We start from the raw sequence: 12,648 nt of genomic DNA on the forward strand, positions 1-12,648 counted from the left end.
TGAATCCAAAAATCACGTATACTCGGCAAGACGTAAGCGATCTGTTAGCTGAATAAAGTGGTTTCCAAAAACCTGAAGCTAATGTTGTCTGAGAAAAAGCTGAATTGCACTCATTAAATCAGCATGCGCCATGTGCAAGTACCGAATGCAAGACAGCATTTTCTGTCTTGCATTCAGTGCTTGCACATGGCGCATGCTATTCCGGTCTCAACATGGATCTGCACAGCTGAAGTTTCTGTAGTGTAGTGGTTATCACGTTCGCCTAACACGCGTAAGGTCCCCGGTTCGAAACCGGGCAGAAACATTGCTTTTGTTCTGTTTTGGATTCCTTTTTGTTAGAATGCGGCTTTTCGAAGTCTCTTTGCAAATTTCAAGTGCATCTGTTCTTTTTGTCATATTCCCTACAATGGGAGAAGGGTTTTGTGCAAAAATCACCGTCGACAAAAGCAAAACTCATGCTCGCTGTACTTTCAGAGATGGATTTTCTACTAAAAATGCAAGAAAATCATGTTTACTCACATGAGCGATCAGCTTGCTGAATAGAGTTGTGGCGAAAGTGACCTCGCCACTGGTTTTTGGAGAGGAATATTTGCCAACCTTTTGCTCTGTGACTATGGCCCCTTTTAATTTGTTTTGGCTGAGAGACCCTATTTGTGGCCATTGGGACTTTAGACAATGGTTCTTCGAACTCCCGAACATTTGACGGGGCCGCCATTCGACATTGGAACACGCGGTGGCGGCCATCTTGTTCGTATTGACTTAAACCACGAATAGACTTCAAGGGGACTTTGCCGCGAATGCCCTGGAGCTATTTTCGGCATGAAAACCTCGCGGTTCCAGGTCGGTCCTCCAGCGGCACTTAGCCGCCAATCTATGGAACTGTTTTGGGCATGAAATCCCGGGTTCGCCTGGGCAAAATTATGACTTCTATGAAATTTCTGAACCCCTGATCTGATCTGGGTGATTTTCGGATATGTCGCTCACCCAGATCAGAGCTGTCGGGTGATGTAACATTTATGGGGATATGTTGTGTTTTCGGCCACTTATGGTACTTTAGAAAACTGTGCGTTTTTTTATTTTTTTCTGCCTGGGGATAATTAAGTTAATGCATTAACTGCCTTAATTATATCACAGGCAGAGGGGAGGGATTGTTTGCTGTATGTGTGTAGGTTTGGAAATGATTGACTGGACAGATCAAACTTTTGCCAAGAATACAATTTCACATCAACAGACTGTTTTCTTCTTCTATGTATGTTGAAGGAAATAGGCATTTGAATCTGGGGACTTTTTAAATACGATGGGTATGCAGCAAACACATTCCCACAATTTTCCTGCACAAAGTTGGCATTGTGGCAGTTTCTGTACTGTAGTGGTTATCATGTTCGCCTCACACGCGAAAGGTCCCAGGTTCGAAACCTGGCAGAAACATTATTTAATATTTGCTAAATCTGCCGACGTTAGAAGTCTTCTGAATTGGAAATGCACCTGCTTGACTATGAATCCAAAAATCACGTATACTCGGCAAGACGTAAGCGATCTGTTAGCTGAAACCGGGCAGAAACATTGCTTTCGTTCCGTTTTGGATTCCTTTTTGTTAGAATGCGGTTTTTCGAAGTCTCTTTGCAAATTTCAAGTGCATCTGTTCTTTTGTCATATTCCCTACAATGAGAGAAGGGTTTTGTGCAAAAATCACCGTTGACAAAAGCAAAACTCATGCTCGCTGTACTTTCAGAGATGGATTTTCTACTAAAAATGCAAGAAAATCATGTTTACTCACATGAGCGATCAGCTTGCTGAATAGAGTTGTGGCGAAACTGACCTCGCCACTGGTTTTTGGAGAGGAATATTTGCCAACCTTTTGCTCTGTGACTATGGCCCCTTTTAATTTGTTTTGGCTGAGAGACCCTATTTGTGGCCATTGGGACTTTAGACAATGGTTCTTCGAACTCCCGAACAGTCGACGTGGCCGCCATTCGACATTGGAACACGCGGTGGCGGACATCTTGTTCGCATTGACTTAAACCGCGAATAGACTTCAAGGGGACTTTGCCGCGAATGCCCTGGAGCTATTTTCGGCATGAAAACCTCGCGGTTCCAGGTCGGTCCTCCAGCGGCACTTAGCCGCCAATCTATGGAACTGTTTTGGGCATGAAATCCCGGGTTCGCCTGGGCAAAATTATGACTTCTATGAAATTTCTGAACCCCTGATCTGATCTGGGTGATTTTCGGATATGTCGCTCACCCAGATCAGAGCTGTCGGGTGATGTAACATTTATGGGGATATGTTGTGTTTTGGGCCACTTATGGTACTTTAGAAAAATTTGCGTTTTTTATTTTTTCTGCCTGGGGATAATTAAGTTAATGCATTAACTGCCTTAATTATATCACAGGCAGAGGGGAGGGATTGTTTGCTGTATGTGTGTAGGTTTGGAAATGATTGACTGGACAGATCAAACTTTTGCCAAGAATACAATTTCACATCAACAGACTGTTTTCTTCTTCTATGTATGTTGAAGGAAATAGGCATTTGAATCTGGGGACTTTTTAAATACGATGGGTATGCAGCAAACACATTCCCCCAATTTTCCTGTGCAAAGTCGGCATTGTGGCAGTTTCTGTAGTGTAGTGGTTATCACGTTCGCCTCACACGTGAAAGGTCCCAGGTTCGAAACCTGGCAGAAACATTATTTAATTTTTGCTAAATCTGCCGACGTTAGAAGTCTTCTGAATTGGAAATGCACCTGCTTGACTATGAATCCAAAAATCACGTATACTCGGCAAGACGTAAGCGATCTGTTAGCTGAATAAAGTGGTTTCCAAAAACCTGAAGCTAATGTTGTCTGAGAAAAAGCTGAATTGCACTCATTAAATCAGCATGCGCCATGTGCAAGTACCGAATGCAAGACAGCATTTTCTGTCTTGCATTCAGTGCTTGCACATGGCGCATGCTATTCCGGTCTCAAAATGGATTTGCACAGCTGTAGTTTCTGTAGTGTAGTGGTTATCACGTTCGCCTCACACGCGAAAGGTCCCCGGTTCGAAACCGAGCAGAAACATTGCTTTTGTTCTGTTTTGGATTCCTTTTTGTTAGAATGCGGCTTTTCGAAGTCTCTTTGCAAATTTCAAGTGCATCTGTTCTTTTTGTCATATTCCCTACAATGGGAGAAGGGTTTTGTGCAAAAATCACCGTCGACAAAAGCAAAACTCATGCTCGCTGTACTTTCAGAGATGGATTTTCTACTAAAAATGCAAGAAAATCATGTTTACTCACATGAGCGATCAGCTTGCTGAATAGAGTTGTGGCGAAAGTGACCTCGCCACTGGTTTTTGGAGAGGAATATTTGCCAACCTTTTGCTCTGTGACTATGGCCCCTTTTAATTTGTTTTGGCTGAGAGACCCTATTTGTGGCCATTGGGACTTTAGACAATGGTTCTTCGAACTCCCGAACATTTGACGGGGCCGCCAATCGACATTGGAACACGCGGTGGCGGCCATCTTGTTCGCATTGACTTAAACCACGAAAAGACTTCAAGGGGACTTTGCCGCGAATGCCCTGGAGCTATTTTCGGCATGAAAACCTCGCGGTTCCAGGTCGGTCCTCCAGCGGCACTTAGCCGCCAATCTATGGAACTGTTTTGGGCATGAAATCCCGGGTTCGCCTGGGCAAAATTATGACTTCTATGAAATTTCTGAACCCCTGATCTGATCTGGGTGATTTTCGGATATGTCGCTCACCCAGATCAGAGCTGTCGGGTGATGTAACATTTATGGGGATATGTTGTGTTTTGGGCCACTTATGGTACTTTAGAAAAATGTGCGTTTTTTATTTTTTTCTGCCTGGGGATAATTAAGTTAATGCATTAACTGCCTTAATTATATCACAGGCAGAGGGGAGGGATTGTTTACTGTATGTGTGTAGGTTTGGAAATGATTGACTGGACAGATCAAACTTTTGCCAAGAATACAATTTCACATCAACAGACTGTTTTCTTCTTCTATGTATGTTGAAGGAAATAGGCATTTGAATCTGGGGACTTTTTAAATACGATGGGTATGCAGCAAACACATTCCCACAATTTTCCTGCGCAAAGTTGGCATTGTGGCAGTTTCTGTACTGTAGTGGTTATCATGTTCACCTCACACGCGAAAGGTCCCAGGTTCGAAACCTGGCAGAAACATTATTTAATATTTGCTAAATCTGCCGACGTTAGAAGTCTTCTGAATTGGAAATGCACCTGCTTGACTATGAATCCAAAAATCACGTATACTCGGCAAGACGTAAGCGATCTGTTAGCTGAATAAAGTGGTTTCCAAAAACCTGAAGCTAATGTTGTCTGAGAAAAAGCTGAATTGCACTCATTAAATCAGCATGCGCCATGTGCAAGTACCGAATGCAAGACAGCATTTTCTGTCTTGCATTCAGTGCTTGCACATGGCGCATGCTATTCCGGTCTCAACATGGATTTGCACAGCTGTAGTTTCTGTAGTGTAGTGGTTATCACGTTCGCCTCACACGCGAAAGGTCCCCGGTTCGAAACCGAGCAGAAACATTGCTTTTGTTCTGTTTTGGATTCCTTTTTGTTAGAATGCGGCTTTTCGAAGTCTCTTTGCAAATTTCAAGTGCATCTGTTCTTTTTGTCATATTCCCTACAATGGGAGAAGGGTTTTGTGCAAAAATCACCGTCGACAAAAGCAAAACTCATGCTCGCTGTACTTTCAGAGATGGATTTTCTACTAAAAATGCAAGAAAATCATGTTTACTCACATGAGCGATCAGCTTGCTGAATAGAGTTGTGGCGAAAGTGACCTCGCCACTGGTTTTTGGAGAGGAATATTTGCCAACCTTTTGCTCTGTGACTATGGCCCCTTTTAATTTGTTTTGGCTGAGAGACCCTATTTGTGGCCATTGGGACTTTAGACAATGGTTCTTCGAACTCCCGAACATTTGACGGGGCCGCCAATCGACATTGGAACACGCGGTGGCGGCCATCTTGTTCGCATTGACTTAAAGCACGAATAGACTTCAAGGGGACTTTGCCGCGAATGCCCTGGAGCTATTTTCGGCATGAAAACCTCGCGGTTCCAGGTCGGTCCTCCAGCGGCACTTAGCCGCCAATCTATGGAACTGTTTTGGGCATGAAATCCCGGGTTCGCCTGGGCAAAATTATGACTTCTATGAAATTTCTGAACCCCTGATCTGATCTGGGTGATTTTCGGATATGTCTCTCACCCAGATCAGAGCTGTCGGGTGATGTAACATTTATGGGGATATGTTGTGTTTTGGGCCACTTATGGTACTTTAGAAAAATGTGCGTTTTTTATTTTTTTCTGCCTGGGGATAATTAAGTTAATGCATTAACTGCCTTAATTATATCACAGGCAGAGGGGAGGGATTGTTTACTGTATGTGTGTAGGTTTGGAAATGATTGACTGGACAGATCAAACTTTTGCCAAGAATACAATTTCACATCAACAGACTGTTTTCTTCTTCTATGTATGTTGAAGGAAATAGGCATTTGAATCTGGGGACTTTTTAAATACGATGGGTATGCAGCAAACACATTCCCACAATTTTCCTGCGCAAAGTTGGCATTGTGGCAGTTTCTGTACTGTAGTGGTTATCATGTTCGCCTCACACGCGAAAGGTCCCAGGTTCGAAACCTGGCAGAAACATTATTTAATATTTGCTAAATCTGCCGACGTTAGAAGTCTTCTGAATTGGAAATGCACCTGCTTGACTATGAATCCAAAAATCACGTATACTCGGCAAGACGTAAGCGATCTGTTAGCTGAATAAAGTGGTTTCCAAAAACCTGAAGCTAATGTTGTCTGAGAAAAAGCTGAATTGCACTCATTAAATCAGCATGCGCCATGTGCAAGTACCGAATGCAAGACAGCATTTTCTGTCTTGCATTCAGTGCTTGCACATGGCGCATGCTATTCCGGTCTCAACATGGATTTGCACAGCTGTAGTTTCTGCAGTGTAGTGGTTATCACGTTCGCCTCACACGCGAAAGGTCCCCGGTTCGAAACCGAGCAGAAACATTGCTTTTGTTCTGTTTTGGATTCCTTTTTGTTAGAATGCGGCTTTTCGAAGTCTCTTTGCAAATTTCAAGTGCATCTGTTCTTTTTGTCATATTCCCTACAATGGGAGAAGGGTTTTGTGCAAAAATCACCGTCGACAAAAGCAAAACTCATGCTCGCTGTACTTTCAGAGATGGATTTTCTACTAAAAATGCAAGAAAATCATGTTTACTCACATGAGCGATCAGCTTGCTGAATAGAGTTGTGGCGAAAGTGACCTCGCCACTGGTTTTTGGAGAGGAATATTTGCCAACCTTTTGCTCTGTGACTATGGCCCCTTTTAATTTGTTTTGGCTGAGAGACCCTATTTGTGGCCATTGGGACTTTAGACAATGGTTCTTCGAACTCCCGAACATTTGACGGGGCCGCCAATCGACATTGGAACACGCGGTGGCGGCCATCTTGTTCGCATTAACTTAAACCACGAATAGACTTCAAGGGGACTTTGCCGCGAATGCCCTGGAGCTATTTTCGGCATGAAAACCTCGCGGTTCCAGGTCGGTCCTCCAGCGGCACTTAGCCGCCAATCTATGGAACTGTTTTGGGCATGAAATCCGGGGTTCGCCTGGGCAAAATTATGACTTCTATGAAATTTCTGAACCCCTGATCTGATCTGGGTGATTTTCGGATATGTCGCTCACCCAGATCAGAGCTGTCGGGTGATGTAACATTTATGGGGATATGTTGTGTTTTGGGCCACTTATGGTACTTTAGAAAAATGTGCGGTTTTTATTTTTTTCTGCCTGGGGATAATTAAGTTAATGCATTAACTGCCTTAATTATATCACAGGCAGAGGGGAGGGATTGTTTACTGTATGTGTGTAGGTTTGGAAATGATTGACTGGACAGATCAAACTTTTGCCAAGAATACAATTTCACATCAACAGACTGTTTTCTTCTTCTATGTATGTTGAAGGAAATAGGCATTTGAATCTGGGGACTTTTTAAATACGATGGGTATGCAGCAAACACATTCCCACAATTTTCCTGCGCAAAGTTGGCATTGTGGCAGTTTCTGTACTGTAGTGGTTATCATGTTCGTCTCACACCCGAAAGGTCCCAGGTTCGAAACCTGGCAGAAACATTATTTAATATTTGCTAAATCTGCCGACGTTAGAAGTCTTCTGAATTGGAAATGCACCTGCTTGACTATGAATCCAAAAATCACGTATACTCGGCAAGACGTAAGCGATCTGTTAGCTGAAACCGGGCAGAAACATTGCTTTCGTTCCGTTTTGGATTCCTTTTTGTTAGAATGCGGTTTTTCGAAGTCTCTTTGCAAATTTCAAGTGCATCTGTTCTTTTGTCATATTCCCTACAATGAGAGAAGGGTTTTGTGCAAAAATCACCGTTGACAAAAGCAAAACTCATGCTCGCTGTACTTTCAGAGATGGATTTCTACTAAAAATGCAAGAAAATCATGTTTACTCACATGAGCGATCAGCTTGCTGAAAAGAGTTGTGGCGAAAGTGACCTCGCCACTGGTTTTTGGAGAGGAATATTTGCCAACCTTTTGCTCTGTGACTATGGCCCCTTTTAATTTGTTTTGGCTGAGAGACCCTATTTGTGGCCATTGGGACTTTAGACAATGGTTCTTCGAACTCCCGAACAGTCGACGTGGCCGCCATTCGACATTGGAACACGCGGTGGCGGCCATCTTGTTCGCATTGACTTAAACCACGAATAGACTTCAAGGGGACTTTGCCGCGAATGCCCTGGAGCTATTTTCAGCATGAAAACCTCGTGGTTCCCGGTTGGTCCTCCAGCGGCACTTAGCCGCCAATCTATGGAACTGTTTTGGGCATGAAATCCCGGGTTCGCCTGGGCAAAATGATGACTTCTATGACATTTCTGAACCCCTGATCTGATCTGGGTGATTTTCGGATATGTCGCTCACCCAGATCAGAACTGTCGGGTGATGTAACATTTATGTGGATATGTTGTGTTTTGGGCCACTTATGGTACTTTAGAAAAATGTGCGTTTTTTATTTTTTTCTGCCTGGGGATAATTAAGTTAATGCATTAACTGCCTTAATTATATCACAGGCAGAGGGGAGGGATTGTTTACTGTATGTGTGTAGGTTTGGAAATGATTGACTGGACAGATCAAACTTTTGCCAAGAATACAATTTCACATCAACAGACTGTTTTCTTCTTCTATGTATGTTGAAGGAAATAGGCATTTGAATCTGGGGACTTTTTAAATACGATGGGTATGCAGCAAACACATTCCCCCAATCTTCCTGCGCAAAGTCAGCATTGTGGCAGTTTCTGTAGTGTAGTGGTTATCACGTTCGCCTCACACGAGAAAGGTCGGTTCGAAACCTGGCAGAAACATTATGTAATTTTTGCTAAATCTGCCGACGTTAGAAGTCTTCTGAATTGGAAATGCACCTGCTTGACTATGAATCCAAAAATCACGTATACTCGGCAAGACGTAAGCGATCTGTTAGCTGAATAAAGTGGTTTCCAAAAACCTGAAGCTAATGTTGTCTGAGAAAAAGGTGAATTGCACTCATTAAATCAGCATGCGCCATGTGCAAGTACCGAATGCAAGACAGCATTTTCTGTCTTGCATTCAGTGCTTGCACATGGCGCATGCTACTCCAGTCTCAACATGGATGTGCACAGCTGTAGTTTCTGTAGTGTAGTGGTTATCACGTTCGCCTAACACGCGAAAGGTCCCCGGTACGAAACCGGGCAGAAACATTTCTTTTGTTCTGTTTTGGATTCCTTTTTGTTAGAATGCGGCTTTTCGAAGTCTCTTTGCAAATTTCAAGCGCATCTGTTCTTTTTGTCATATTCCCTACAATGGGAGAAGGGTTTTGTGCAAAAATCACCGTCGACAAAAGCAAAACTCAAGCTCGCTGTATTTTCAGAGATGGATTTTCTACTAAAAATGCAAGAAAATCATGTTTACTCACATGAGCGATCAGCTTGCTGAATAGAGTTGAGGCGAAACTGACCTCGCCACTGGTTTTTGGAGAGGAATATTTGCCAACCTTTTGCTCTGTGACTATGGCCCCTTTTAATTTGTTTTGGCTGAGAGACCCTATTTGTGGCCATTGGGACTTTAGACAATGGTTCTTCGAACTCCCGAACAGTCGACGTGGCCGCCATTCGACATTGGAACACGCGGTGGCGGCCATCTTGTTCGCATTGACTTAAACCACGAATAGACTTCAAGGGGACTTTGCCGCGAATGCCCTGGAGCTATTTTCGGCATGAAAACCTCGCGGTTCCAGGTCGGTCCTCCAGCGGCAGATTGCCGCCAATCTATGGAACTGTTTTGGGCAGGAAATCCCGGGTTTGCCTAGGCAAAATTATGACTTCTATTTAATTTCTGAACGCCTGATCTGATCTGGGTGATTTTCGGATATGTTGCTTACCCAGATCAGAGCTGTCGGGTGACGTAACATTTATGTGGATATGTTGTGTTTTGGGCCACTTATGGTACTTTAGAAAAATGTGCGTTTTTTATTTTTTTTCTGCCTGGGGATAATTAAGTTAATGCATTAACTGCCTTAATTATATCACAGGCAGAGGGGAGGGATTGTTTACTGTATGTGTGTAGGTTTGGAAATGATTGACTGGACAGATCAAACTTTTGCCAAGAATACAATTTCACATCAACAGACTGTTTTCTTCTTCTATGTATGTTGAAGGAAATAGGCATTTGAATCTGGGGACTTTTTAAATACGATGGGTATGCAGCAAACACATTCCCACAATTTTCCTGCGCAAAGTCGGCATTGTGGCAGTTTATGTAGTGTAGTGGTTATCATGTTCGCCTCACACGCGAAAGGTCCCAGGTTCGAAACCTGGCAGAAACATTATTTAATTTTTGCTAAATCTGCTGACGTTACAAGTCTTCTGAATTGGAAATGCACCTGCTTGACTATGAATCCAAAAATCACGTATACTCGGCAAGACGTAAGCGATCTGTTAGCTGAATAAAGTGGTTTCCAAAAACCTGAAGCTAATGTTGTCTGAGAAAAAGCTGAATTGCACTCATTAAATCAGCATGCGCCATGTGCAAGTACCGAATGCAAGACAGCATTTTCTGTCTTGCATTCAGTGCTTGCACATGGCGCATGCTACTCCGGTCTCAACAGGGATGTGCACAGCTGTAGTTTCTGTAGTGTAGTGGTTATCACGTTTGCCTAACACGCGAAAGGTCCGTGGTTCGAAACCGGGCAGCAACATTGCTTTTGTTCCGTTTTGGATTCCTTTTTGTTAGAATGCGGTTTTTCGAAGTCTCTTTGCAAATTTCAAGTGCATTTGTTCTTTTGTCATATTCCCTACAATGAGAGAAGGGTTTTGTGCAAAAATCACCGTTGACAAAAGCAAAACTCATGCTCGCTGTACTTTCAGAGATGGATTTCTACTAAAAATGCAAGAAAATCATGTTTACTCACATGAGCGATCAGCTTGCTGAATAGAGTTGTGGCGAAACTGACCTCGCCACTGGTTTTTGGAGAGGAATATTTGCCAACCTTTTGCTCTGTGACTATGGCCCCTTTTAATTTGTTTTGGCTGAGAGACCCTATTTGTGGCCATTGGGACTTTAGACAATGGTTCTTCGAACTCCCGAACAGTCGACGTGGCCGCCATTCGACATTGGAACACGCGGTGGCGGCCATCTTGTTCGCATTGACTTAAACCACGAATAGACTTCAAGGGGACTTTGCCGCGAATGCCCTGGAGCTATTTTCGGCATGAAAACCTCGTGGTTCCCGGTTGGTCCTCCAGCGGCACTTAGCCGCCAATCTATGGAACTGTTTTGGGCATGAAATCCCGGGTTCGCCTGGGCAAAATGATGACTTCTATGAAATTTCTGAACCCCTGATCTGATCTGGGTGATTTTCGGATATGTCGCTTACCCAGATCAGAGCTGTCGGGTGACGTAACATTTATGTCTTTCTCTGGTTCCGCCTCTACTCACCAACCCCTCTCTGTCGGCGTCCCCCAAGGATCTGTCCTCGGCCCCCTACTGTTCTCTATCTATACTGCCTCCCTTGGTAAACTCATCAGCTCCTTTGGTTTCCAATATCATTTATATGCAGATGACACACAAATCTACCTGTCCTCCCCTGATCTCTCTCCGCCCACCTTGACTCGTGTTTCTGACTGCCTCTCTGCTATTTCCAACTGGATGGCTGCTCACTTCCTTAAACTCAACCTGTCCAAAACAGAACTTCTAGTTTTTCCTCCCTCAAGTGCTGCTACTCCTGTTGTCTCCATCCAAGTCAACGGCGCTACTATCACCTCTACCTCGCAGGTTCGCTGCCTAGGGGTTCTTTTCGATTCCGACCTCTCTTTTACTCCCCATGTCCAATCGATAGTCAAATCCTGTCGCTTCCAACTCAAGAACATAGCGCGCATCCGCCCATATCTAACGCCGGACGCGGCTAAGATATTGGTTCATGCTGTTGTTCTCTCTCGCCTCGACTACTGCAATCCCCTTCTGACCGGTCTTACATGTTCCCAGCTTGCACCGCTGCAATCTGTAATGAACGCGGCTGCGAGGCTTATTTTCCTGTCCGGTCGCACCTCCCACGCCTCCACGCTCTGTCAGTCCCTGCATTGGCTTCCAGTTAGATATAGGGCCCAATTCAAAATTCTGGCACTTGCTTACAAATCCCTACATAATGCTGCTCCAACATACCTATCCTCCCTCTTACACAAGTATGTCCCGTCGAGACCCCTGCGCTCATCCCAAGACCTACGCCTATCCTCTGCCCGGATCCCCACTTCTGACGCTCGCCTTCAAGACTTCTCTAGGGCTGCACCTATTCTGTGGAACTCACTTCCCTCCTCAATCAGACTTTCACCCAGCCTCCACTCCTTCAAAAAATCTTTGAAAACTCACTTCTTCGTTAAAGCGTATCAATTAAACTGTCAGCAGGCTTCTCATTCCCCACCCCTTGACTCCTTCCCTGCAACTGTCAAAAATGACCTACCAAGCACTCAATAAACCCTTCTCTAACAAACTATTTAATTCCCCTACTTTAACCCGTTTGTGTCACTATACCCCACTCCCTCTAGCATGTAAGCTCATTGAGCAGGGCCCTCAACCCCCTCTGTTCCTGTACGTCCAGTGGTCTGATCTCAATTATGTGTCTGTTAGTCCACCCATTGTACAGCGCTACGGAATTTGTTGGCGCTATATAAATAATAAAATAATAATAATAATAATAATAATAATGTGGATATGTTGTGTTTTGGGCCACTTATGGTACTTTAGAAAAATGTGCGTTTTTTATTTTTTTTCTGCCTGGGGATAATTAAGTTAATGCATTAACTGCCTTAATTATATCACAGGCAGAGGGGAGGGATTGTTTACTGTATGTGTGTAGGTTTGGAAATGATTGACTGGACAGATCAAACTTTTGCCAAGAATACAATTTCACATCAACAGACTGTTTTCTTCTTCTATGTATGTTGAAGGAAATAGGCATTTGAATCTGGGGACTTTTTAAATACGATGGGTATGCAGCAAACACATTCCCCCAATTTTCCTGCGCAAAGTCGGCATTGTGGCAGTTTATGTAGTGTAGTGG

The 12,648-nt window shown here is 43.8% G+C and overlaps 7 non-coding genes across 7 annotated transcripts; all 7 read left to right on the plus strand.

Annotated features, from left to right (window-relative positions):
• The first annotated feature begins 231 nt into the window (after nt 1-231).
• TRNAV-AAC (transfer RNA valine (anticodon AAC)) lies at nt 232-304 on the plus strand. Its single transcript has one exon. It is a non-coding gene; the product is annotated as a tRNA-Val (tRNA).
• Nucleotides 305-1,355: 1,051 nt separating this feature from the next.
• TRNAV-CAC (transfer RNA valine (anticodon CAC)) lies at nt 1,356-1,428 on the plus strand. The gene has a single exon. It is a non-coding gene; the product is annotated as a tRNA-Val (tRNA).
• Nucleotides 1,429-2,611: 1,183 nt separating this feature from the next.
• On the plus strand, nt 2,612-2,684 carry TRNAV-CAC (transfer RNA valine (anticodon CAC)). Its single transcript has one exon. It is a non-coding gene; the product is annotated as a tRNA-Val (tRNA).
• A 299-nt stretch (nt 2,685-2,983) lies between these two features.
• TRNAV-CAC (transfer RNA valine (anticodon CAC)) lies at nt 2,984-3,056 on the plus strand. The gene has a single exon. It is a non-coding gene; the product is annotated as a tRNA-Val (tRNA).
• Nucleotides 3,057-4,478: 1,422 nt separating this feature from the next.
• Nucleotides 4,479-4,551, plus strand: TRNAV-CAC (transfer RNA valine (anticodon CAC)). Its single transcript has one exon. It is a non-coding gene; the product is annotated as a tRNA-Val (tRNA).
• A 1,050-nt stretch (nt 4,552-5,601) lies between these two features.
• On the plus strand, nt 5,602-5,674 carry TRNAV-CAC (transfer RNA valine (anticodon CAC)). The gene has a single exon. It is a non-coding gene; the product is annotated as a tRNA-Val (tRNA).
• Nucleotides 5,675-8,721: 3,047 nt separating this feature from the next.
• TRNAV-AAC (transfer RNA valine (anticodon AAC)) lies at nt 8,722-8,794 on the plus strand. Its single transcript has one exon. It is a non-coding gene; the product is annotated as a tRNA-Val (tRNA).
• Nucleotides 8,795-12,648: the final 3,854 nt, after the last annotated feature.

This window comes from Pelobates fuscus, chromosome 2, assembly GCF_036172605.1.
Source record: "Pelobates fuscus isolate aPelFus1 chromosome 2, aPelFus1.pri, whole genome shotgun sequence".
Classification (NCBI taxonomy): domain Eukaryota; kingdom Metazoa; phylum Chordata; class Amphibia; order Anura; family Pelobatidae; genus Pelobates; species Pelobates fuscus.